Consider the following 14,177-nt stretch of genomic DNA (forward strand, 5'->3'; position numbering starts at 1 on the left):
AGAGATTTCAGGATGCTGAACTATTGTCTCAGGCCCAGTAGAGATTACACCTCAATGTAACAGGCTGAAATTGGATGGTGTATAACAAGGTGGAGGGTGTATGTAGTATTGGTGAGAATTTGAATCTCTCTAGAGATTTGAGGATGCTGCACTATTGTCTCAGGCCCAGTAGAGATTACATCTCAATGTAACAGGCTGAAATTGGATGGTGTATGACAAGGTGGAGGGTGTATGTAGTATTGGTGAGAATTTGAATCTCACTAGAGATTTGAGGAGGCTGAACTAGTGTCTCAGGCCCAGTAGAGATTACACTTCAATGTAACAGGCTGAAATTGGATGGTGTATGACAAGGTGGAGGGTGTATGTAGTATTGGTGAGAATGTGAATCTCACTAGAGATTTGAGGACGCTGAACTATTGTCTCAGGCCCAGTAAAGATTACACATCAATGTAACAGGCTGAAATTGGATGGTGTATGACAAGGTGGAGGGTGTATGTAGTATTGGTGAGAATTTGAATCTCACTAGAGATTTGACGACACTGAACCATTGTCTCAGGCCCAGTAGAGATTACACCTCAATGTAACAGGCTGAAATTGGATGTTGTATGACAATGTGGAGGGTGTATGTAGTATTGGTGAGAATTTGAATCTTACTAGAGATTTGAGGATGCTGAACTATTGTTTCAGACCCAGTTGAGATTACACCTCAATGTAACAGGCTGAAATTGGATGGTGTATAACAAGATGGAGGGTGTATGTAGTATTGGTGAGAATTTGAATCTCGCTAGAGATTTGAGGACGCTGAACTATTGTCTCAGGCCCAGTAGAGATTACACCTCAATGTAACAGGCTGAAATTGGATGGTGTATGACAAGGTGGAGGGTGTATGTAGTATTGGTGAGAATTTGAATCTCACTAGAGATTTGAGGATGCTGAACTAGTGTCTCAGGCCCAGTAGAGATTACACCTCAATGTAACAGGCTGAAATTGGATGGTGCATGACAAGGTGGAGGGTGTATGTAGCATTGGTGAGAATTTGAATCTCACTAGAGATTTGACGACGCTGAACTATTGTCTCAGGCCCAGTAGAGATTACACCTCAATGTAACAAGCTAAAATTGGATGTTGTATGACAATGTGGAGGGTGTATGTAGTATTGGTGAGAATGTGAATCTCACTAGAGATTTGAGGACGCTGAACTATTGTCTCAGGCCCAGTAGAGATTACACCTCAATGTAACAGGCTGAAATTGGATGGTGTATGACAAGGTGGAGGGTCTATATAGTATTGGTGAGAATTTGAATCTCACTAGAGATTTGAGGACGCTGAACTATTGTCTCAGGCCCAGTTGAGAGTACACCTCTGTGTAACAAGCTGAATTTGGATGGTGTATGACAAGGTGGAGGGTGTATGTAGTATTGTTGAGAATTTGAATCTTAATAGAGATTTGAGGATGCTGAACTATTGTCTCAGGCACAGTAGAGATTACACCACAATGTAACAGGCTGAAATTGGATGGTGTATAACAAGGTGGAGGGTGTATGTAGTATTGGTGAGAATTTGAATCTCTCTAGAGATTTGAGGACGCTGAACTATTGTCTCAGGCCCAGTAGAGATTACACCTCAATGTAACAGGCTGAAATTGGATGGTGTATGACAAGGTGGAGGGTGTATGTAGTATTGGTGAGAATTCGAATCTCACTAGAGATTTGAGGAGGCTGAACTAGTGTCTCAGGCCCAGTAGAGATTAAACCTCAATATAACAGGCTGAAATTGGATGGTGTGTGAAAAGGTGGAGGGTGTATGTAGTATTAGTGAGAATTTGAATTTCACTAGAGATTTGAGGACGCTGAACCATTGTCTCAGGCCCAGTAGAGATTACACCTCAATGTAACAGGCTGAAATTGGATGGTGTATGACAAGGTGGAGGGTGTATGTAGTATTGGTGAGAATGTGAATCTCACTAGAGATTTGAGGACGCTGAACTATTGTCTCAGGCCCAGTAAAGATTACACATCAATGTAACAGGCTGAAATTGGATGGTTTATGACAAGGTGGAGGGTGTATGTAGTATTAGTGAGAATTTGAATCTCACTAGAGATTTGAGGACGCTGAACTATTGTCTCAGGCACAGTAGAGATTACACCTCAATGTAACAGGCTGAAATTGGATGGTGTATGACAAGGTGGAGGGTGTATGTAGTATTGGTGAGAATTTGAATCTCACTAGAGATTTGAGTACACTTAACCATTGTCTCAGGCCCAGTAGAGATTACACTTCAATGTATCAGGCTGAAATTGGATGGTGTATGACAAGGTGGAGGGTGTATGTAGTATTAGTGAGAATTTGAATCTCGCTAGAGATTTGAGGAGGCTGAACTAGTGTCTCAGGCCCAGTAGAGATTACACCTCAATGTAACAGGCTGAAATTGGATGGTGTATGACAAGGTGGAGGGTGTATGTAGTATTAGTGAGAATTTGAATCTCACTAGAGATTTGAGGACGCTGAACCATTGTCTCAGGCCCAGTAGAGATTACACCTCAATGTAACAGGCTGAAATTGGATGGTGTATGACAAGGTGGAGGGTCTATATAGTATTGGTGAGAATTTGAATCTCACTAGAGATTTGAGGACGCTGACCTATTGTCTCAGGCCCAGTTGAGATTACACCTCTGTGTAACAAGCTGAATTTGGATGGTGTATGACAAGGTGGAGGGTGTATGTAATATTGTTGAAAATTTGAATCTTACTAGAGATTTCAGGATGCTGAACTATTGTCTCAGGCCCAGTAGAGATTACACCTCAATGTAACAGGCTGAAATTGGATGGTGTATAACAAGGTGGAGGGTGTATGTAGTATTGGTGAGAATTTGAATCTCTCTAGAGATTTGAGGATGCTGCACTATTGTCTCAGGGCCAGTAGAGATTACACCTCAATGTAACAGGCTGAAATTGGATGGTGTATGACAAGGTGGAGGGTGTATGTAGTATTGGTGAGAATTTGAATCTCACTAGAGATTTGAGGAGGCTGAACTAGTGTCTCAGGCCCAGTAGAGATTACACTTCAATGTAACAGGCTGAAATTGGATGGTGTGTGACAAGGTGGAGGGTGTATGTAGTATTAGTGAGAATTTGAATCTCACTAGAGATTTGAGGACGCTGAACTATTGTCTCAGGCCCAGTAGAGATTACACCTCAATGTAACAGGCTGAAATTGGATGGTGTATGACAAGGTGGAGGGTGTATGTAGTATTGGTGAGAATGTGAATCTCACTAGAGATTTGAGGACGCTGAACTATTGTCTCAGGCCCAGTAAAGATTACACATCAATGTAACAGGCTGAAATTGGATGGTGTATGACAAGGTGGAGGGTGTATGTAGTATTAGTGAGAATTTGAATCTCACTAGAGATTTGACGACACTGAACCATTGTCTCAGGCCCAGTAGAGATTACACCTCAATGTAACAGGCTGAAATTGGATGGTGTATGACAAGGTGGAGGGTGTATGTAGTATTGGTGAGAATTTGAATCTCACTAGAGATTTGAGGACACTTAACCATTGTCTCAGGCCCAGTAGAGATTACACTTCAATGTATCAGGCTGAAATTGGATGGTGTATGACAAGGTGGAGGGTGTATGTAGTATTAGTGAGAATTTGAATCTCGCTAGAGATTTGAGGAGGCTGAACTAGTGTCTCAGGCCCAGTAGAGATTACACCTCAATGTAACAGGCTGAAATTGGATGGTGTATGACAAGGTGGAGGGTGTATGTAGTATTAGTGAGAATTTGAATCTCACTAGAGATTTGAGGACGCTGAACCATTGTCTCAGGCCCAGTAGAGATTACACCTCAATGTAACAGGCTGAAATTGGATGGTGTATGACAAGATGGAGGATGTATTTATCATTGGTGAGAATCTGAATCTCACCAGAGATTTGAGGACGCTGAACTATTGTCTCAGGCCCAGTAGAGATTACACCTCAATGTAACAGGCTGAAATTGGATGGTGTATGACAAGGTGGAGGGTGTATGTAGTATTGTTGAGAATGTGATTCTCACTAGAGATTTGAGGACGCAGAACTATTGTCTCAGGCCCAGTTGAGATTACACCTCTATGTAACAGGCTGAAATTGGATGGTGTATGACAAGATGGAGGGTGTATGTAGTATTGGTGAGAATTTGAATCTCACTATAGATTTGAAGACGCTTAACTATTGTCTCAGGCCCAGTAGAGATTATACCTTAATATAACAGGCTGAAATTGGATGGTGTATGACAAGGTGGAGGGTGTATGTAGTATTGGTGAGAATTTGAATCTCACTAGAGATTTGAGGACACTTAACCATTGTCTCAGGCCCAGTAGAGATTACACTTCAATGTAACAGGCTGAAATTGGATGGTGTATGACAAGGTGGAGGGTGTATGTAGTATTGGTGAGAATTTGAATCTCACTAGAGATTTGAGGACACTTAACCATTGTCTCAGGCCCAGTAGAGATTACACTTCAATGTAACAGGCTGAAATTGGAAGGTGTATGACAAGGTGGAGGGTGTATGTAGTATTGGTGAGAATTTGAATCTCACTAGAGATTTGAGGACGCTGAACTATTGTCTCAGGCCCAGTATAGATTACACCTCTATGTAACAGGCTGAAATTGGATGGTGTATGACAAGGTGGAGGGTGTTATATAGTATTGGAGAGAATTTGGATCTCACTAGAGATTTTAGGAGGCTGATAATGATGCTCTCAGTCCAAGTATGGACGCACGCAGCCTAATAAGCAGGACTGCTGCACACAAAAGGGTGGAAAAATGAACGCTTGGTAACTGTGCAGAAAAGAGGAAGAAAAGTATTTTTGCTTTTAAGAAGCAGTTTGCACAGCAGTGTGCAAACAGCAATGCAGCTATCAAGGAGCCTTATAAGGCAGCCTAATAACCAACAAAGCTGATGCAGAAAAATATAGCCTCCCCTGTCACTGCACACAAACTGTTGTGTTGTACAGTGGAAATCGCTAACAGCAGAAGCAGTTTTTTGGTTCTTCTTCTCTGCCTAACGCTCTCCCTTATTCTGAATCAGCAACAGCAACCTTTCCCTAATACTAAGATCGGCAGAAGTAAGATGGTGGTCGGTGTACACGCCCTTTTATAGACCCTGTGACGCCATACAAAGCAAGCCAATCACTTGCATGCCCTTCTCAAAGATGGTGACCAATGCCTATGTCATCGCGTTGCTCACAGTGTGGAGCCTGCATCATTGGCTGAAAAAGGGCGCTGGAAGCATCATTTGAAACGCGACTTTGGCGCTCGGGTCGCCGACCTCGTGGCCGACCTCACGCTATGGTCTGGTTTCGTTTCATGAAACCCGACATCAGCGAAAGTCGCCGACTTTTGAATTTGACCAACCCGTTTCGCTCAACTCTAGTGAGGACATGATGTTAGACACAGCATTTAGACAATTGCTGGTATCTAAAAAGGCAGGCGTGATATCAGGAGAAAAAGTGTATAATTGGGTGTCATCAGCATAGAGATGGTACTGGAACCCAAATCTACTGATTGTTTGACCAATAGGGGCAGTATACAAGGAGAAGAGGAGGGGGACTAGGACTGATCCTTGAGGAACCCCAACAGTAAGTGGAAGATGAGAGGAGGAGGAACCAGCAAAAGATACAGTAAAGGAGCGGTTAGAGAGATAGGAGGAAAACCAGGAGAGAACGGCGTCCTTGATGCCGATGGAGTGGAGCATGGTGAGGAGGAGCTGATGATCCACAGTGTCGAATGCTGCAGAGAGATCCAAGAGAATTAGCATGGAGTAGTGACCATTAGAATTAGCTGTTAGTAGATCATTAGAGACTTTAGTGAGGGAAGTTTCAGTAGAGTGTAGAGAGCGGAAACCGGATTGGAGAGGGTCGAGAAGTGAGTTATCAGAGAGATAGCGGATCAGACGGGAGTGGACCAGGCATTCCAGGAGTTTAGAGATGAAGGGAAGATTAGAGACAGGTCTATAGTTAGCGGCACAGTTTTGGTCGAGGGATGGTTTTTTAAGTAGTGGACGTTTGATGACATGCTTAAATGAGGAGGGAAAGATACCAGAAAAGAGAGAGAGAGGTTAAATATTTTAGTTAGGTGAGTGGTGACAACAGAGAAAAGGGACTGGAGGAAATGTGACGGAAATGGGTCACTGGTGCAAGTGGTTGGGCGAGAAGATGCAAGGAGCCTGCTTACTTCTTCTGTGACTGGTTCAAAATCAGAGAGTGAGCTAGATGCAGTGGGGGAGGGAGGACAGTGCATGGTATGAGGTGATTGGGAGATAATTTCCTGTCGGATATGGTCAATTTTTTTCTTTGAAGTAATTGGCCAGATCGTCAGCTCGAAGCTCAGTGGTTAGGACCTGCACTCTTGGGTTGAGCAGGGAATGAAAAGTGTCAAAGAGACTTTTAAGGTTATTGGATAGTGAGGTGATGAGGGTGTTGAAATAGGTTTGTTTGGAGAGGTGAAGGGCAGTGTTGTATGTTCGAAGCATAAACTTATAATGGATGAAATCTTCGTGTAGACTAGATTTTCTCCACAGACGTTCGGCGCATCTGGAGCACCGCTGCAGGAAACGTGTTTGCAGGGTCTGCCAGGGTTGTCACCATCTGTGTTGTGTTGTTCTATGTGAAGGAGGTGCAAATGCATCCAGGGCACTTTGAAGTGTTTCATTGTAATGCTTCAGTGCAGAATCAGGACATGAAAGGGAGGAGATAGGGGCCAATGATGACTGCAAGTTCTTCATAAGTTTCTGGGTGTTAATAGCCTGTATGTTTCTATAAATATGGACAGTGGACAAAGGTGTTGATTCATTATGCTCGTACTACGTTAGTCATGATAGAGTAGACGTGGCCAAATTCATTAAGAGGTGCATGTCACTCAGTGAATTCAGCACCTCTACTAGGTAACGTGCGCCTTCATAAGCTGTGCCAGAAATCTACTCTAATCAACAACTGGAGTAGCATTTCTGGCATAGAAAATACCAGCAGATTTGATGAGCTGGCCCATTGGGTATGGTTATGCCCCATCTTGGCTCCTTCCCAGGTCCAGCCATTTTAGTGGCAACATCAGGGTTTCATGAGTTGTGCTAGACAAAGAATATTGGAGTCCACGTGAAGAAGGTTAAGCCTATTCTCTTTAGATAAAATCTGCATGAAGCTGTTCAATAGGGGCTACCCCAGATATATATTCCAGAGATATACTGATAGGGAATTTAGATTGTGAGCCCCAATGGGGATGTAGGGTTCTAGCAGGTTCGCAGGATGCAGTGACGAGACACGAGACTGAGTGTGGTTTGTGGAAATAACTTTTATAAACTGTAGCCGCTGGGGCTATATTGAGCAACCAAAAAAAAGTATTAACAGCAACCAGTCCATGCAGGGACTCAACAAACCTAACAACACTTTCTTATGGGTAATGCGACTAACCCGGTTGGCCCGGGTGCTATAGGACACGTATGACCAAACTGGGGGCCTTATCTCTTATAATAAACTTATCCTTCCAGGGGTCTGTCAGGATCACAGGCGTGGCCGCGTAGAGGTCGCTGATGCGGCTGCCTTGATGCCTCGATATTCTGGGATGGAGCTGGGCGCAACAGGCCCTGAAGAAACGATGACGGTGGGGCGCAACAGGCCCGGAAGAAACGATGACGGTGGGGTGCAACAGGCCCTGAAGAAACGATGACGGTGAGGCACAACAGGCCCTGAAGAAACGATGACGGTGGGGCACAACAGGCCCTGAAGAAACGATGACGGTGAGGCGCAACAGGCCCTGAAGAAACGATGACGGTGGGGCGCAACAGGCCCTGAAGAAACGATGACGGTGGGGCGCAACAGGCCCTGAAGAAACTGTGACAGTGGGGTGCAACAGGCCCTGAAGAAACTGTGCCGATGGGCACAACAGGCATCTCCTTGCGGCTCTCGTCTCACCGCGGGGTTATGACGCAGATTCAAAATATAACCGTTCACCAACCTCTGCTCAGGGACCCTGAGCTAACCGGATGGGGGCCTCTACTACCGCCTGTAGCGAGGTGGCGCCCCCTGGGGCCAGTGATGACAGGGCCACAGCTGTCGGAGAAGGCAGGGGGGCAGTGTCCTGACCGCTGTAAAGGAATGGTCTGTCGTCGCTGCGGTCGCCTGAGGTAGCCGCCTTGTCACAACAGGGTGGGAAGCAGCGGGAGTCGCTGTATGGCACCGTATGCGGGGAGCGGCCACCGGTGCAAGTCTCTCACGTGTCACTAGTCGGTGAGTCCGCAGCTTTCCTTTAACAGGCCCCTGTCGGTCTCTCCACAACACACTGTCTGCTCTCTCGGTCCTCTCTGTCTCACACGGCTTCCTGTCTGTTGTCCTGCTCTCTGTCAACTGCCACTTCAGCGCGCCCCCTGCTCCTTTTAAACTTGCCCCGCCCCCTGTTTCCCTGACAACTTCAGTCAAGTCTTTCCATTTACTGTCTTCCCAGTATCGTTCCCTCAGGAACCCTGATGGCAATCCGCTAGATACCTGTCCTTTCACTGTCTGGGAGTCCTCCTCCCCACACTCCCCCACCCTGTAAGCTCGCCAGTCCTCGGGCGAGGGCCTTAGTCTATTGAGATCGGTCTGTAGAGGTTTCAATGTTCGTTGCCATATGAATTGATCTTGCTCATATCGTTCAGGGGGTTTGCCGGCTGTTGAGCGCTCGGAGCGTCTAAGTTCGACTGAGGTAGAGTCGTCTGGGGTGGTGGACATTGGTGGGCTGGTTGGTGCGGGTGGGATACTTGTGTCAGATGATTCCTGAGTGGAGGGCCTCCGGGTCCTGGGAGACAATCTTCGTCGTTGTCCGGGTCCCAACATACGGAAGACGGTTCAGATGTCGACGGGATAAGCTCCGGTTGCTTTGGGTTGGAGGAAGTACATGGGCATAACATATTACGATGCACAACATGAGTGGGCAGTGTTTCATCCTCCTCGGGTCGCATTTCGTACACCGGTCCGTCCGGATGGATACAGCGTAAGACCCAATAAGGACATTCTTCCCAACGCGGCTCCAGTTTGTTCTGGGGGCGTTGATCTAGTACAAGCACCCGGTCCCCGCTTTGGAGGTGAGGAGGCGGGGTTGCATTCTTCCCTGGGTGCTTCCAGTCTCGGAGCTTGGTGTGTACAATTCAGTGAAGAGTTTGCAGCCGATGGCGATGATTTCGGACCCAAGACGACACTCCAGTCCAGGGCTGAGCTTCTTCGGGGTCTAACTCCACCTCCGTGATCCCTTTACCTTCTCACCCAAACAACAGGGAATAGGGGGTATAGCCAGTCACTCGATGTACCCTATTGTTATAGACCCAAACTAATTCGAAAACATATTCGGGCCAACGGGCCTTCTTGTCACTCTCCAGAGTGCGCAACATCTGAATCAATGTCCGATTAAATCGTTCACAAGCCCCATTCCCTTGTGGGTGATACGGTGTGGTCCTGGATTTGTCAATTCCATAGAGGTGATGTAGTTCTTCCATGACTTTCCCCAAAAAACATGCTCCCTGATCAGAATGTATTCGTTGAGGACAGCTGTATACTTGTATAAAGTTTCTACAAATGGCGGAGGCAGCTGACTCTGCGGTCTGATCCCGAGTGGGGGTGACCACAGCGAACTTGGTGAAATGATCTACCATAACGAGACAGTGTTCATATCCCTGAAATGCAGGTCCAATGGTCAGATAATCCACCATCAGGATCTCAAGGGGCACTGAGGTCACAATAGCCTGTGTTGCGGCTCGCTGAGCGGGTGGTTTGGCTAATTCACACAAGCGGCAGGTCCGGCAAATTTCGTCCACAACAGCCGGCAAGCGTGGGTGGTAAGCTTTCTGTTGCAGCCATTGCAAAGTTTTTTTTGTTCCGAAATGGGCCCCTTTTTCGTGAGCCTCCCGAGCCAGTACGTGAGGTTGTTTGTGATGTTATTTTACGATACAATAATCCCTTTCAGATAACCAACCTCTCCCATTGTCACAGCATAAGCAACAGGTCTTGAGTCAAATTTTGCCATTGAGAGTCTGGGGGTAATTGCGCAGCGGCGACCCATGTCCTGAGAAGACCTCTTCGTCTTCTTGTTGCTGTTGTATTCACTTATCCCGGGATTGTTCTAATATGCCCCTTGGGGTCTCAGAGGAAGATTTTTTTATTTACAGTTGTGAGCACGGCAGCAGTGAGAGTGAACGGTATTTCCTCTCCTTCTAATTCTTCATCTCGATTCTGTCCTGGAGTTGTATGTCGAATCCTGGAGAGGGCGTCTGCATGGACATTCTCGGCCCCTCTTTTGTAGATAATCTTATAATTGTACTTCGCCATCCGCGCCACCCATCGCTGTTCCAGAGCCCCCAATTTGGTGTTTTCCAAATGAGCCAGCGGGTTGTTGTCAGTTCGCACTACCACCTCAGAGCACGCTAGGTACTCTGCGAATCTCTCCGTCATAGCCCACACCACTGCGAGGAGCTCGAGCTTAAAAGAACTGTAAATGTCAGGGCTATGCTCGGAGTCATGGAGTGAGCGACTTCCATATGCGATCACTCTCTCCCGGCCATCCTGAACCTCTGATAACACAGCCCCCAGCCCGTGAAGACTCCCGTCAGTGTGCAGGATGAACGGTTGGGAGAAATCCGCATAAGCCAACACTGGGGCATCCGAGAGCGCAGCCTTGAGGTCTCGGAAGGCCTCTTCCTGAGGGTGTTGCCACTGGATTTTTCGTCCATTGGCCCCAGCGGGAGCCCCCTTCAGCAGGTCGTGCAGGGCTCGAGCTCGACATGCAAAATTCTTTACGAAGCGATGGTAATATCTGGCTAATCCCAGAAAAGCCTGCACATCTTTCACCGTCTCGGGGGCAGGCCATTCCTGGATAGCAGCAACCTTCTTCCGGGATGGCCTCACACCCTCTGCCGAAACGACATGACCCAGACACTCAATCTGAGAGCGAAATAGGTGGCATTTCTGAGGCTTCACCTTCAACCCGTACTTTTGCAATCGGCTGAGCACCTGTCCCAACCGCTTCAGGTGGTCCTCAAAAGTGGCAGCATAGACGATGATATCGTCCAGATAGATCAACGGAGCCTCAAAATTGAGATCTCCCAGACACCGCTCCATCAATCGCTGAAAGGTCCTGGGGGCGTTGGCCAGCCCAAACGGCATCCGATTAAACTCAAACAGTCCCATGGGCAATATGAACGCCGTCTTGGCTCTATCTTCTTCTGACATGGGCACCTGCCAGTACCCACTGGCCAAGTCCAGGGTTGAAAAATATGTAGCTTTTCCCAAGGCGGACAGGGATTCTTCCATGCAGGGCAGTGGATATGAGTCTTTAATAGTGCAAGCATTCAGTTTACGATAATCCACACAAAATTGTAGTGTACCATCTTTCTTCCGGACCAACACGATTGGGGCCACCCAGGGGCTTTGACTTTCCCGTATCACCTCTTTTCGCAGCATTTGGCCCAGCAAAGTTTTCACCTCTTGATAGAGTTGTGGCGGAATCTGTCGATATCGTTCCCGGATAGGGGCCGCTCCTGCTGTGGGGATTTCATGAGTGATGGCGGTGGTACACCCAAAATCGTCCTCATGACTAGCAAATACTTCATGGTACTGTCCCAGCAATGTTTTTATCTGTGAGAGTTGGGCTGCAGTTAATCCAGAAAGCTCGGCCCGCATCTGCTCCAAAATCTTTCAGCCCTTCTCTTGTGCCGAGACTTCGTAGGCCTGTAAGGCTCATATTGTTACTTCCCAAGGATCCTCGGGGTGTACTTGTAATTGAACCACAGGAGCTGGCAGCACTTCTTCTAAAGGCCTTACTAGTTTGGCCAGCACAGTCCATGCTTTCAGAACGGTGTCTTGGTCTTCAAGGTTAACGCAGCGCACCAGGACAGCTCCTTTTTGCACGGTAGCCAGGGAATGGGCCACCAGTATGCCAGGAGGTAAGTGCTCCAAGTGACACGGCTCCACCTGCACCTCCACGCCCTCCAAGGGTATCGGGGCTCGAATGGGCAGGGCCACCACAGTCTGTCCAGGAGGTAACACAAGCAGGGGAGTCACTGGCGTGATGACCTTACCCAGAGCCTCGCCTTCCTGGCGGTGCTGATGTACCCGTGCTCCCCGCACCAGCTGCTGGAATACCTGTCCCTGGGCAGTGCGAGAACCCCACTGCTTCAGAATCCTCTGTGTAGGGTCATTGAGCAGTAGGTTGCCGAACTCTCGTAGAACATTCATGGCTAGGGTGACGGGGTGCTGCTTATCAGCTTCTCCTTGAGTCAGTACCACCCCTCTGCGTCCAAGGGATTTACCGCGCAGCGTCACTTGCACCCACACCACCCCGGCAACTGGGACCGGCAGTTGGTTGGCAGCTACTAGTCTGATCACGGGCCTCCACTGAGGCCTTGCTGCTTCCGGGAAGTTCTGTTGAAAATACGTTGCGGGCATAGTGGTTACTTGTGACCCCGTGTCCACCAGGCACCGGACGGCCTGGCCATCCACTTCTGCCCAAACCACTGGGCATTTTGCTACCAAATCTTTGGGACTTCCACCACCCCTAGTTGTGGTTTTCGGCTCCGAGCGGCTCCCCCCAGCCCGGAGCCCTTTAGTTTAATGGCGGCCGGGGTGGGTATCTCCCACGCAGCGGACACTCTCGGGCAAAGTGGCCTGGTTCTCCACACTCAAAACACCGGGCCTGTGTAGGTTGACCACCCCGTGGGGAGCGTGATCCCCAGAAGCCAGGGTTAAAGCCAGGTCCTCCAGGCCCGGTCTCGGTTCTTCTCTTTACTTCGGCCAACTCGCCCTTAATACTTTTCAGCTCTTGCTTCATCTCTTCCACCCACTGAGGCTCCTTGACTACATTCGTGGAGGCCTCCACACCTCGGACTTTCCCCACGGGGACCGCCATCCCCTGCTCCTGCTCTCAAGCACGTGTCTGACTCCCCACCTCTGAAAAATCTAATCCGGGGATTCATCCTGATCTGTTCCCGCAGTGGGAACCCTCAGGAACCCTGATGGCGATCCCCTGGATACCTGTCCTTTCACTGTCTGGGAGTCCTCCTCCCCACAGGGACAGTGATGATAATGTATGTAAAGTGCTGCAGGAATATGATAGCGCTATTATTATATATAGAATAGACACTGTATATAATGCATATTTATATGTACAATGTAAAAACTTTTGTCACGTCAGTGGTGTTGTCATCTCTTCATCAAGATAATCTTGATATCTTAAAAGCAAGTGACAAATGATCTCTATGTCATTTTAACAAATTAATAGATTTGTGTCTTAACATGAATAGTATGGAACAGGGGTGGGCAATTATTTTTCTCAAGGGGCCACATGAGAAACTGGCACTGTTGTGGAGGGCCGAATCAATCGGCTGAACTTAAAGGGGCAGTCTGAAACCAAAGGTGAATTTCATATTAAATGTATATCTATTCAGTGTAATAATCTAATCTCATTTTCTTTTGTAATATACTTCAATGAAAAATTCCCTAACGTACCCTCTACATTCTGACTTCCTGTCTTTTTTTTTAACGTCCCTTGACATTTTGTTTGAGAGTCACCAGTGCATGCTGGGATACTCAAATGAGCTGTCATCAGGGGGCAGATGCTGCGGACTCTGCCACTGCCTCAGCGCCCTCTCTGAAATTAGGCGCCATCAGTAAAGTCTGTTTTGGAGGCTCGGCTAGTCCTGCTCACCTGATAATGCATCGTATGTAAATTCTGATGCATACTCAGTAGGAGTTTTCTGTGCTATATTCCTTTGAATGCACAGTGACAGTGCGCTCCCTTCCTGGCTCTAAGAAGAAGAGAGGACCCGGCTGGGACCAGTCCTGTCTCTGAAACAGATGACGCTTCTTTTCATGGTGGGGAAAGCAGCTGTGGCAGTGACCGCATCCTCTGCCCCATGATGATGTCCCACGTGAGTATCCCAAAACGCACTGGGATTCTCAAACAAAATGTCATTGGAAGTTAAAAAAAAAAAACACATGCAGACAGGAAGTTAGAGTAGAGAGGGAAAAGGTAGAAATTTTTTTAACAGAAATATTTCAGAAAAGTGATTAGATTAGGAGTTACATTTAGTATAAAAGTCACCTTTGGTTTCAGATCACCCTTAATTATGCATATTAATTTTGTCACTTTATAAAAAGCAGTTGCTTATGT

General features: G+C 47.3%; 1 protein-coding gene and 1 long non-coding RNA gene across 2 annotated transcripts in view; one reads left to right on the forward strand and one right to left on the reverse strand.

The window, feature by feature from the left end:
• The window catches only part of LOC141049220 (uncharacterized), a 232,835-nt gene that overhangs the window by 96,980 nt on the left and 121,678 nt on the right, over positions 1-14,177 (forward strand). The gene's annotated exons all lie outside the window — the stretch shown is intronic.
• ST8SIA4 (ST8 alpha-N-acetyl-neuraminide alpha-2,8-sialyltransferase 4) overlaps positions 1-14,177 on the reverse strand; it is a 291,424-nt gene that overhangs the window by 31,874 nt on the left and 245,373 nt on the right. The gene's annotated exons all lie outside the window — the stretch shown is intronic.

This window comes from Dendrobates tinctorius, unplaced genomic scaffold, assembly GCF_039654945.1.
Source record: "Dendrobates tinctorius isolate UK_male_01 unplaced genomic scaffold, ASM3965494v1 ptg000003l, whole genome shotgun sequence".
NCBI lineage: Eukaryota > Metazoa > Chordata > Amphibia > Anura > Dendrobatidae > Dendrobates > Dendrobates tinctorius.